The following is a 13,004-nucleotide window of genomic DNA, read 5'->3' as shown; positions in this document are numbered from 1 at the left end:
TTATCACAGGATATAAAATAAAAACTCATAGGGAATGTCCATAGATATTTAAAGCATGATTCTGATTTTCCTAAAAGCATAGACATCCTTCACATAATATATTTGAAACCTAGTGGTGAAAACATGATATGTTTTAAGAGGTAAATCTCTGACAGGAAAAGGACAAGACTAATGAGAAGCAAAGGCTGAAATCCCACCTCACTGGGAGCAGAAGAATAATTGGACAGATTCCCCATGGAATCCAGGCTTTTCCAACTTAGCTTCATACTTGAATCATATCATTTATTTTTGTCTGTCTTTGAAGAAGGCTGATGGAATGTCTATTTCCCAAACTATATGACAAAATAATCTTCTGACTCATTAATATGATAATTGCTCAATGTAGCCCCGGTGAATATTCATAATCATATTGCTTTCATGGGTTCAAGTCATTTGCCATTGTTTTCTACTTAAGCTTCATCAATTAGATTTCCTATAGATTACACACACACACACACACACACACACACACACACACACACACACACACACCATACTTCCAAGGGTATCTGTTTCTCATTCTATGGTGCTGTGTAATGAAAGGTTACTGTGAACCTAGGCAACAGCTGCCCTGCAGATGTTCCAGAATTAAATGAGCTACACATGAAAGACTTACAGGAGCCAGAATTTATCACCCCCACCCAATCATTTTAACTCTTTATTCCTCTTTATTTTCAAACCAAATAATTAAGGGACAAGATATTAAAAAGGCCAATGGATATTCTCTCCCTCCCTCCCTCCCTCCCTCCCTCTCTCTTTCTCCCCCTTTCTCTCTCTCTCCTCCTTTCTCTCTCTTTCTCTCTCTCTCCCCCTTTCTCTCCCCCCTCTCTCTGTATCTTTGTATCTCTATTATCTATCTCTCTCTTTCTCCTCACCCTCCGTTCTCATTCTTACAAAAAAACCTAATGGTGGAAAGCCAGTATTGAAATACTGGGACAAACCAGTGATTTACTTTGAAGCTTACCAGGGACACCAGGGAAATTTGCCAGTACATGGATCATGTTTGGAAGACTTACATCAAAGTAATAGGAAGTGTCAGAGACCCTGGCATCTTCCAGCCTTGGTTGTTCAAAGGCCAGTGTCTAAAGCAATTTCAATTCCTTCTGGTTGCATGTGGTGTCACTCTTTTATTCCAAAAAAAAAAAAAAAAAAAAAATCCTTGAAACTGAAAAGCATGTGCCTCATGTGAACAAAGATGCAAGCTATCATCACATTTCCAACATGGAGTTGTCAAGTAGCCTGGGGTTTATGTTTTATTGGGGGATTTAAATTGAACTCTGTAAAGTTTAAAATCTTTGGTTGCAAAGCATTTCATGCACCCTTTGTGAGGACATTTTCTTATATCGAGTCACTTTAAATTATTCTTCTCCAACATCAAGGAACAATTGTATATGCATTGTACACATTGGTAGCAGTGAGGGAAATGTCACAAAAGACTCTGTAGTAAGACTGTGTATAAAACGCAGAGGGCTCTAGCAGTGCCGAGATGTCTCATGTTGTTTTCTAGAGGATTTGTCCTGGACAACTGGAAAACAGAGCTAGAATAACTTTCAGGAAGGGAGCATTGCATCAAGTTCTGCCTCATACAAATCAGCCACGACAAGCACACCTCTGGCTGTGATTTGTACTGGAAACCCATTCCTTGTATTTCATGGTACCACTGCTCACTCTGTTACTAGCTAGGCTTCACTTTTCATAAATGTGCATATTTGAGTTTCAGTATTATTTTTTCTCCTCCTCTGAAGAAAATAGAAAACCATTTGTTTGATCTTGTTATTCTCAAGTCATCAACAAGTTGTTCTCTGGCTTTGGGACAATTCAACACATAGTGTGGTCACACATTGGAGGGAATGGTCCTTTTCTGCAGAGAATACATGGATTACCAAAGTGAGACATATGGGGAGGGGCTTCTTTTGCCACCTGCATTTTATATAATCATGAAACACTAGATGCTTGAACTCAGCCACCCACTAGCCCTAAATAGACCTATTTTTTTTAATTAAAAATGAATCTAAACAAATAAATTACTTATGTTTTCTCTTATCTTCACAACTCTGGATCTATGGCACTGGTACTTAAATCTTCTTTTCATTTTTTCCATCAAAGTCTTCCCAAAATATTTCACTTTCAATTTTCAAAATACAAATAGTTTTCCTATATGTTTCTTTTTGTTCATTTAAGAATTAAAAGCAAAACATCTTCTACTTAGCCCAAACTATTTATTTTATTAAGCTTGTGACTTATTATTACTATTTTTTGTACTAGGTCATTTAATTTTTCTTTCACAGTTTCAGTTAAAATTAATCGTGTACTTAAGTCTATGCAAGCAGATTGTTTTGTCTAAATATATGAAATCACTTGTAAATGGACAGAAAGTTACTCAGAGATATATGTTTAACATAACTGACTCGGTGAAATCCTTGCCTTTCTCTTAGGTGTGGAGAACCATAGATAAATACACAGATGAAAGACCATGCAGGAATTCAACTGAGAACAGCCACAGATTTTATTTCCATGACTAAGAAGCAGAAACAGGACAGTGGCAAAATGGTCTGCTGTGTTCAGTTTTTGTTATGGTGTCTTCTCTTCAAAGCACCCAACACATCACTCTAATGGACATTCTATTCATTAATATTGGTATCTGATTCCTTGGAAGTTCAGGCTCATTTTGTGACAACTGCTGACTTCCACTGGTGGTGGCAAGCATTGTGAGGTGAAAGGGTCCTGCATATTGTCTTTGGTTTGTGCTTTTGTATATTTCAGTGTGTCAATGTAGAGAGACAAGAGCCAATGGGGAAGACTAGGAAAACGGTTTGGCCTCTCATCGCCTCAGGAGTGTCTCACAGAGTGGCCCCCAAAGCCAAGAATTCTTTTTAATTAATAAATACTTTTACTATTTCATACATACATACATACATACATACATATATACATACATGCAATACATTCTGGTTACACTCATCTTCTAACTCTCGCTTACCCTTCCCTCTCCCTATCAAGTCCATATCCTTCTCAAGTCATAACCAGGAGTAAAGGTGATACCTCACTTGCCAGCATGGATGGCTTAAGTATGAGCATCCTCTCAGAGTAGCAGCACCTTGTGTTATTCCCTCATCTGAAGAAGCCAGTCTTTAGGTCAGCACTTCAGGAACCAACTTAAAGTCTGTCCCCTATGATGTTAAAGGGCTCAGAAAAATATGTCCTTTAGTGATATTCAGGATTTTGTGAATATGATCAAAAACATACCATATATGTGTATTAAAATGCTATGATGAAGCCCATTCATTATTACATATAATTGCTATATGTCACTAAAAACACAAGAAGGAAGAAAAGAAGAGAAGAAGAAAGTGTGTCCTTAGTAATTTACAGTATTCTGTGAGTCCTGAGTCACTGGGCATCCATTCTGGTTTTAGGGTATAAATACTGGGGGTGAGGAGAGGCAGAATGTACATGTTATAATCTCTCAACTCTTTAGGGTTTTTAATAATGAAATAATGAAACTACTGATAACATCAGCAGCTAACCATCATTGACTATTACTAAGAGCATGCTGAGTACTTTATGTATTTACTTTAATCTTGATCACTATTCAATGGATATTATTATTTCTACTTTGTACAAAAGAAAATTGAGATGTAAAGTTATAAACTTGCTCAAGGATACACAGTTGGTATAGTGGGCTAAACAGTGGTCCTAAGAGGTCTGTTCTTGTTCTTATCTATGACACTTTTGAATATGACCTTATTTAGAAACAGCCTTTTGGTAGGTGTGATTAAGCTTCTGATCTTGAGGTCTTTCTGTATTTAGGGTCTTAAATGCAATAGATAGTCTCATAATACAAGAGAGATTTACTACGTACTTTAAAAAGAACATGAAGATAGAGACAGGAATCAGAGATAAGAAATGCCAAAGGTGGGCTAAGGAGGTGGTTTCTCAGGTAGAGGTTCTTGTCACCAAGCCTAATGACCTGAATTTGATCACTGGGACTCACATGATTGAAGTAAAGAAACAACTTCCAAAAGTTGTCCTTTGATCTCCACATGTGCCCTGTAGTGCGCGCACACTCGGGCGCACGCGCGCGCGCGCACGCGCACACACACACACACACACACTCTATAAAAGAAAAGGAACAAGGAAAAAGGAAATGCCAAAGACTACAGTCCACTAACATATACTGTAAGGGAGATAGATGGGAACACTGGAAATCTAACAGTACCAGTGCCTTGATTCCAGACATCTGGCCTCCAGAATGGTGAGAAAATGACTTAAGCTGTTTTGTACCACCTGGTGTGTGACAATTTGTTGCAGCAGTCCCAGGAAAAAACACAGCTGGTGAGTGATGGTACCCACACACAAGCACTGGAAACACACCACAGAAGCCCATGCTTTCTTTACATGCTCTGGCCTTTCAATGCCCCAGGCTCTGGCTAGGTCAATACTGTGTTCATAGTAAATATTGCCAAATGTAAATTTAGTTGCAAGAATACAGATGGATGAATTTAGATTCTTTTCAGCTCTTTGGAAGAAGTTTGGCGAAAAAATGCTCACTAAATAAGAATGACTAGGTTTATTTTGTTCTTTGACGTCTCATACTTGTATACAATGAAATTTGATCGTAGCCACCCGCACTTTCCCCCTCCAGCTCCCAACTTCATATCACCATCATTTCCTCCTCTTCCTCTTTTCCCCTCAACCCTTTTCTCTCTTTGTTCTTTTGTAATAATCCATCAAGTCCATTTAATGCTGTTCACATATGCATAAGTGTGAGGATAACCACTGGGGCACAGACACCCCACCAGTGGCCATGCCCCCCAAAGAAGAATGATTCTTCTACTCCAAGTAGCCGCTGTCTGCCACCAGCTCCTCAGTTAGGGGCAGAGCTTTATTTGTTCCTCCCTCACCTACCTCTGCTGGGATTCTGGAGGCTTCCTCATGTGCAGATCTTGAGAGGAGGCAGCTGTAGTTTTTGATGATAGTCATTTAGAGTAAGTGTGGGTATGCTTTTTTCCCTGTCTCCTCAATTTTCCTCCAGTTCACAGGAGAACAAGAAATTACAATCCAAAAGATTTTGTGTTTTAGATTTATTGATCAAGGTTTTGTTAAGCTCCCTAAAGTGATCAGGATGTGGGTTCTGGGGGGTACATCTTGGTGCTTCCTAGCCATGGTTAGAAGCTAGCATCCTTCTAACCCAGAACTCTGAAAAAATCTCTCTCCAGGGATGCTTCTCTTCATCAAAAGCTCGTCTTCTCTGGGGCGGCGGTAGGCGATGATGTTAGTTTCAAAGCTCTTTCTCTCGTTCATTTCAGCAGGACCTGCAGTTTATTCTGCAGAGTGTGGAGGGAGAAGAAAGAATCCTGAGGGCAGGGACTGAGCAGGGAAGGCACTGAAGAGTCACCTACCACTGGAGGGTGAGAGTCCCCAGGACAATTCTGGAAGAAGGATGGAATTTTCCCCTGGTACATATTTGAATAAAGCAGTTGGCTTGCACGTCATCTGCCATCAGTGATTACTCAGAGAGAGGATGATTGTTCTTATGGCAGCTATTATTCTTGGAAGAACTATTCCTGGCATGCCTCAGAGAGAAGAGAAATTTAAACACCCCCTCTCTAATTTACTCTGGATCTTGGCTTTCATGAGGAGTATTCATGTCCTTTGCCCTTTATCAGCAGCTGTACATATTTGACAGAACAGTCACCTCGTGTGATTCATGAAACTGATGGAAGATACTAACCAGGCCATCAGGCTGCCTGAAAACCTCTGGTATTAAACTTTCTCACAGCAGTGTTACTGAAGTCATAGCCATCAGAATTCTCTATCTTTTCCACTGCCATTGATGTCCTTTCTCTAAAATTTATTCTCCTTTTTAAGCCATGAGAGTATTGTTGTTGTTTTCAATTCCTAGTTTTCAGATAAAGAATTGAGACTTTGAGAAGGAAAGTGGTGAACCTCAGATTTTATTGCTTTCTAAGAACTCAGTTCTCAGGGATGCTCCTTGCTTTCTCAAGTGGATCTGTAGGTGGACATTATGGGCCTCTGCTTCACTCCCCACAGCCCTTTCTAACTTGTCTCTGGTGTTGTCATGGCTGACAGATAGCTGAAAGTGCTTTAAAGTTTGGATGCTGTCATGGATTGGGAAGGAATATGAATTAAGTATCTATTTCATTCAGGACAGTAACATGTGTCTAGTTATAGAAAATGCCCCAGGGCTGCCAAAGTTTAGTTTTTATGTGTCATCTCCTTGGGGGAAAATAAACTTGAGATTTTAAAAAATATTGTTGACATTGTTAAATTCTAAACCTCCCCCTGCACATCTTAGCAACTTTCCAATAGCTAAATATGAGCAATTTAGGCAGAGGTTCATAAGACAAAGCAAATAGCCACTAAAACATACTTGTCCATTTCTCCAGCTGGTCCGGTGTAGATTTCCAGGAACTAAATTAAAATTGAAGGTTGCCAGCAACTCTTTCCAACATGAAGATGTGGGCAAAGAAATGCAAAAAGATTGCTAAAGAATTTTATGAGACATATATTTTTAGAGACATAGATATAACATCATGCTCCCATTTAGTTACTTTATATTGTTCTTTCCTATTTTAATTCTATTTTTTTTTTCAGAGGAATTGAGTCACTTTAAACCTACATGAAAGGTTTAGCTTTTATAAACATATAAAAACTTAAGGGGGCTGGAGAGATGGCTCAGCAGTTAAGAGCACTGGCTGTTCTTCCAAAGGACCGGGGTTCAAGTTCCAACATCCACATGAGAGCTTACAACTGTCTGTGATTCCAGTTCCAGGGTACTTGACACCTTCATACAAATATACATGGAGGCAAAACACCAACACACATAAATAAAAATTTAAAAAAAAGAAGAAAAACTTAAGAGAGTAAAACTAATTGGAATCCTTGTTTGAAGACAAGTATTGATAGCATTTTAGAGTCTACCTGTCCTATTAGTTCTGAATGTGTGTGTGTGTGTGTGTGTGTGTTATGATTTTACAAAATCAAAACCACATTGTTTTAAAATATGGTTTTTGTTTACTCAGCCATAAAGTATGAAGTTTACTACATAACTATTATTCTATTTTAATGGCTTTATGCTACCTAGTTTCTTTTACCATTTTTGCAACATAAATATTTTGATTATTACTAATGTGTGATAAACTTTAGAAAACTATCACATACTAACTTTCTTGGAGGGATTTTTGATTAAAACTGTGCAGCTTTTAAAGGCATTGGGTACATACTCTGCCCTCTTAGAAATTAAGAATGATTTTACTTTTTACCAGGAGTGGGGTTATAAGTTGCTATCCTCCTAAAGCAAGTATTTTTTATTTCAGACATTGCCAACTTTGTTAGCAAAAGAAAATATTTCATTGTTTACATTTATGTCTTTCATTAGAAAGAATAAGGATTCATTTGCTATCTGTTTATTTCTTCTATTGTAATTGTCTGTTTATACTGAACACATTTTAGGGTCTTTTGTAGCTTTTCTTATGATTTTGATGCTCTTGAAATATTTAAAGACCTTAATTCTTTTAGTGCCCCTTGTTTCTTGTGTGTGTATGTGTATATACATAGATTTCCCCCTTAGTTAAAAATGTTTGTGGCATTTTTGACTCTGAAAATTTTGACTTTTAGGGGGTCAAATCTATCAGCATTGGGTTATATTGATTTTACACTTAACTATAATGGTTCTATTCTAAGATCAAAAAGAAATTTAAGATATTTATGTTATTTTACATGAGTGGTGCTCTTGTTCATGTCTACCCCTTGAATACATCTGAAATTTAAATGGCTATATAAGGACTGACATTAGTATTCTTGCTTTTATTTTGTCTATACCGAAACAATTCATTATTCATCTAAGAATTTGACACTGTATTTTATAAGCTCTTATGCTTGCATTTCCTTCTTAACTTTCTGGGGTGGGATCCAGCTCAGTGGTAAAGCTCTTACCAAACATGCAGGAAGCTCTGGGTTCAGTCCCCATACAATGAAGTGTGTGGGTGTAATTAATTCTGTCTTTAAACCCCTAAGAATTGACAAGTGAGACCATATGAAATTTAAAAGCTTCCACACAGCAAAAGGAACTATCAATAGAATAAAGAGAAAGTCTACAGACTATGAAACAGTCTTGCCAGCTATACCCCAAACAAGGGGTTCACAGCCAAAATATGCAAGGAATTGTAAAAAATTAAAAACCAAAGAAAAGAAGCTGACAATCAGTAAATGGACCAAAGATATGAACAGACAGTTTTCAAAAGAAGAAACACAAATGTCTGTTACATATTTTCAAAGTGTTCAATAACTCTAGCCAACAGACAAATATCAAAACTACTTCAAAACTCCATCTCACATCAGCAGGAATGGAGAATGGCAACCATCAAGAAAATAAATGACCACAAATAGTTGCATGGGTGCAGGAAATGGAGACCCAAGGGATGCCACAGCTTACTACAGAGACACTCACACATTCATGTTTATTGCTGTTCTTTATATAAGAGCTAACAAATGGAATTGGTCTGTATGCTCATCAACAGACGACTGGATTTTGAAAATGTGGGTGAAGGCTAGAGATGGGGCTCCTGTGACTAGAAAAAGAGGCTCTAAATGAAGGATGTGGGGAAGACGATAGAACAAAGGGGAAGTGGGAAGTGCTGAAGGTAAAAGGGAAGAGAAGGGAAAAGGGGCAGAGAAATGAAGGGGGACCTGAGGAGGGGAGACATATCAGTTACATAATGAAATATGCATGAAAAACCCATACCAAAGTCTATTATTTTGTAGCCAATTAAAAATTTAAAAAAAGAAAAAAGGAGACATGTAGTTTATTATTTTGACTCTATTACCCTTTGCTTTTTTTGGGGACCTGCCATCCAGCTCCTAAATAAACCACAAGGAGACTTATTGTTACTTATGAATGCCAGCCTTAGCTTGGTTTGTTGTTAGCCAGCTTTACTTAAATTATCATGTCTACCTTTTGCCTTTCTCTGTTCTGTATACCTTTCTTTACTTCTTTCTCCATGGCTTGCTGTGTAGCTGGGTTGTTGGCCCCTTGTATCCTCCTTCTTTTCTTGTTCCTTTATCTCCTTTTTCTCCTTTTCTCCTATTTATTCTCTCTGCCTGCCAGCCCTGCTTATCCTCTTTCCTGCCTTGCTATTGGCCACTCAGCTTTTTATTACACCAATCAGGTGTTTTAGACAGGTAAAGTAACACAGCTTCACACAGTTAAACAAATGCAACATAAAAGAATGCAATACATTTTTGCATCATTAAACAAATGTTCTGCAGCATAAACAAATGTAATAAAACATCTTAAAATAATATTCTACAACAGAGAAAAGCAAAAGTAATAACATAAGCAAATTTCTGTTGAATATGGTGGAGCATGCTTGTAATTCAGCATTCAGGAGAATTCTGAGGCAAAAGGATTGCAGAGATCTGGTGAATAGCCTGGGCTAAATAGTAAGAAGACTGTCATTTATTTTGTCTGTATCTTATTTATAACATTTTTCTTTCACACTGTATGGTCTATCCTCCCAGGAAAAAGTTGAATTTTCTTTTTGGTCAAATCAATATAAAGAAAATAAATAAGCCCCTTTGACATTTTTGGTTGAAATTACACTTGTGTTTAACGTGCAGTCTTGGATGATCCAAGTATCCAGACATACTCTCTATTATGGAAATGACTTTAGCTTTAAAAATATTTTCTTACATTATGTTAGGTATTAATGTTCTTTGTTTATGAATAATTCTGGACTGTGGTAAAACTGCTATTCTTGTCAACAGGTAGCCATAAATTCATCCAATGAGACAGGCATTTGGGAATGAGGGTCCCATAAAAAACATATTTTGTTATTTTACTGATACGGGGATCCTGTTTTTAGTTTGGTGTACATGCATATGTCCATATGCATATAAACACATACACTATATATATGTGTGTGTGTGTGTGTATGTATGTATATATGTATGTATGTATGTATGTATGTATAATGAGTGTTTTCTGAACTCAAAATTTAGAAAAACCTTGGAATAATTATTTTTTATCTTGTGTTAAACTATCATTTAGACATAGCTATTGACTTTTTGCTGCAGGTCTTTGGGAACTGCAAGGTGCATTCTGAAGCATTTAAAAGACTTTTCCTGTTGTTCATCCCCACTTCCACCTGCAGTCCCCAGCTTTTGGAACACTTCATTTCCTTTCTTCTGAGGTTGACAAACTCTCTGAAGGGTATATTTACAAGGTGACTTGTGTGTCTTCTACTGCCTTTAGGTCATTGTTTGCTGAGTGACTTGCCTGGCTGGAAGCTGCAACCATTATTTTATGACCAGGTTTCTTAGAGGGGAAGAGAATTTTCTCCCTTTAGTGTTGCAAATAATTGTAGCGAATTGATCAGATAACAAAGTGAACCATGCTCTTCATTTCTTCTCTAGGACTTCAGGAAAAATATGAGAACTTTATCATAATGATTGGATATTGGGGTTCTCTGTCAACAAGATGCTATTGAAAATGGCTCTGCATCCTTGGTTCTGTCTATCAATGTATTGACAGATGCATAAGGTGCGAAGGCAGAGATCAGTAAGCTGGAGGCTTGGGAAGCTAGAGGAAGGAACTGAGGGGATGGTGTCTTTCTGGTTGTGAACCTATCGTTCACGCTGATCTCCTTCACAGGTGGCACTGCCCCAGGCCCTGAATATGGAAGCACCCTCTTCTGGGGGAATTTTGCACATGGTCTCGAAGACTTTGCAATATGGCTGTATTCCTTGTCCTGTGCAGAAGAAGCTTCTGCTGGTAGGTGACAAATGATCCCATATCTCCTCTTCTTCTTCAGTGGGTCTTTGCTCATGGCTGACTAATAAAAGTATTTTAGTAATCCTAAACAGTGCATCATAGCCATGTTGTTTTCTTTTAATGATTAGATTCATTCTTTGACTTTATCTCTTTAGATTTCCTAGAAAAGTGTTGTAGGTATACATGATTGAGAAATACAGCTTAAAACAGCCTTTCTGCTACTAACTTATTTATCTTGACCCTTTATTCAAAGAACAAAATGATGGAAGTTTGAGAGTAGAACTATAGCTAAGTCATAAGTCACATCACTAACATGATTGGTTACAAGAGAAAACCAGCGTATCTCGTCTTTAGAAAAGTTCAGTTGTTCATATAGCTTTGGTTTTATGCTCTGATATATTCAAGGTTCATATTTAGAAAATGATCACAGGGTCAGCCACACAGAGGTTTAACAGGTGTTATGACTCAATTGAGTGGAAGCTTTGTTACAGGGAAACCATTTAGTATGAGAAAAGTTCTGGAAAGAAAAGGTCATTGGTCCATGCACTTTGGGGCAAGTGGAGGCAGGCTTGTCTCTGCTTCGTTTCCTGTTCTCTCTCTCTCTCTCTCTCTCTCTCTCTCTCTCTCTCTCTCTCTCTCTCTCTCTCTCTCTCTCTCCCTCTCCCTCTCCTCTCCCTCTCCCTCTCCCTCTCCCTCTCCCTGTCTTTTGAACTCATGTTATGACAAGCTGCTCAAATATTTTTCATGGTACACTTTTGCTTCGTGCTAATCCTGCTAGTTGTATTTGAGTCTGCTTCATTCATGAAGCGTTGACTTTGTGGAAAGAGTTTACATGTGTAGGGAGAGTTCACTGTGGGAGATACAGGAAAACAGATTTTGCTCTGTCATAGCCTGGAACAGGCTATATATACTATATAGGATATATAAACTGCTATAAATTGTTGTCCTTTGGGGTTAGAGTTTTGTGTTGGCTTCCAGAGATGTATAGAGAAATCTTCTGAGCTATGCACAACCCTCAAAACCACAAATTTTCACTTTGGATCACTGCAATGTGATCAAATACAAATACAAAATAAAAGTCAAGAGACATTAATATAATGCTTGCCCATGAAATTCTGCTAGATCTCCTGAACATAAAAGTATTTACATAACAGAACCAAAATAATATGCTTTGGTTCTTTCATGTGACCTATGTGTTTGGAAGTCCAGAAGTCTTTTTGAATGCAGAAGGAGAAGAAGAAACAAAAATATGAGATCAACAGTCGTAGAGGAAGGATAGACAGATGCAGGAAAGGCCATTGATGTGCTGCAGAGAATGCAAAGGCAGGAACTGTTCATTCAACTATCAGCAGCAAAAGAGAGTTCTGAAGAAGCTACTAGAAGCTGATATATCTTGAAAGTTTGAGAACGGGAGGGAGGGGTGCGTTTCCCACAGGCAGGGGAAAGGTTTCCCATTCTACAGTGCTCATTTTCCATGGACACCAAGTCAAATTGGAATTTCTCCAGTGATGCCCTCATTGGATCTGACCCCAGTGCTTCATAAGCGAGAAATCAGATGCAGGTGGCTGTCTCCAGATGACACCCTGGAGTCTTCAGACACAAGACAAGGGCACTGACCAAAAATGAACAGGGCTCTGGGAGGGAAAGACCAACCACTCATTATCCTGTCATATAAATGGATTTTTCAGATTACTTTGGAATCCCATAACTGCCCCTCCCCCGAGTATAATTCATACATCTTGAAAATGAAAAGATGCAATTACTTTGGAATCTATTCCATATGGGAAGACACACCCTTTTGTAATAACTTATTACTAGTCTGAATTTTCAGAGGATTGGGAGAGTCAGACTTTTCCTTATTCTTACCATTTCACTTAAAATGCAGGTGAGACATAGACTGAAGTTAGCTGGAACTGTTCTGAGGTATGGTTGGGATAAAACAGCACGTCTGGCTGGGTGATTATAGAATGGGAAGTTTAGGAGACGTTTTACCAGCCAAGGAGAATCTACTGTGTGTGTCCAGGAGCTATTTAGACATTTAGTTTTAGACAAATCCATGTGAGGAGACTTTTCTATTTGTCTTTACATCATATTCATCATCAATGTGGACTGTAATCACCTCAAAAGTCTTCCAAAAGGGGGTTAAGAGCACATGAAGAGAACCCAGGAT

General features: G+C 38.1%; 1 long non-coding RNA gene across 1 annotated transcript in view; it reads left to right on the top strand.

Moving 5' to 3' along the window:
• Positions 1-5,355: 5,355 nt before the first annotated feature.
• The window catches only part of LOC119087785, a 47,914-nt gene continuing 40,265 nt past the window's right edge, over positions 5,356-13,004 (top strand). Inside the window, exons 1-2 of the long non-coding RNA XR_005091266.1 lie at positions 5,356-5,450; positions 10,715-10,834. This is a non-coding gene — a long non-coding RNA (uncharacterized LOC119087785). The remainder of the gene's footprint in view (positions 5,451-10,714; positions 10,835-13,004) is intronic.

The sequence above is a fragment of the Peromyscus leucopus genome, chromosome 4, assembly GCF_004664715.2.
Source record: "Peromyscus leucopus breed LL Stock chromosome 4, UCI_PerLeu_2.1, whole genome shotgun sequence".
In the NCBI taxonomy this organism is placed as follows: domain Eukaryota; kingdom Metazoa; phylum Chordata; class Mammalia; order Rodentia; family Cricetidae; genus Peromyscus; species Peromyscus leucopus.
Note: the sequence above shows the minus strand (reverse complement) of the source record. Positions and strands in the feature narration are given on the sequence as shown.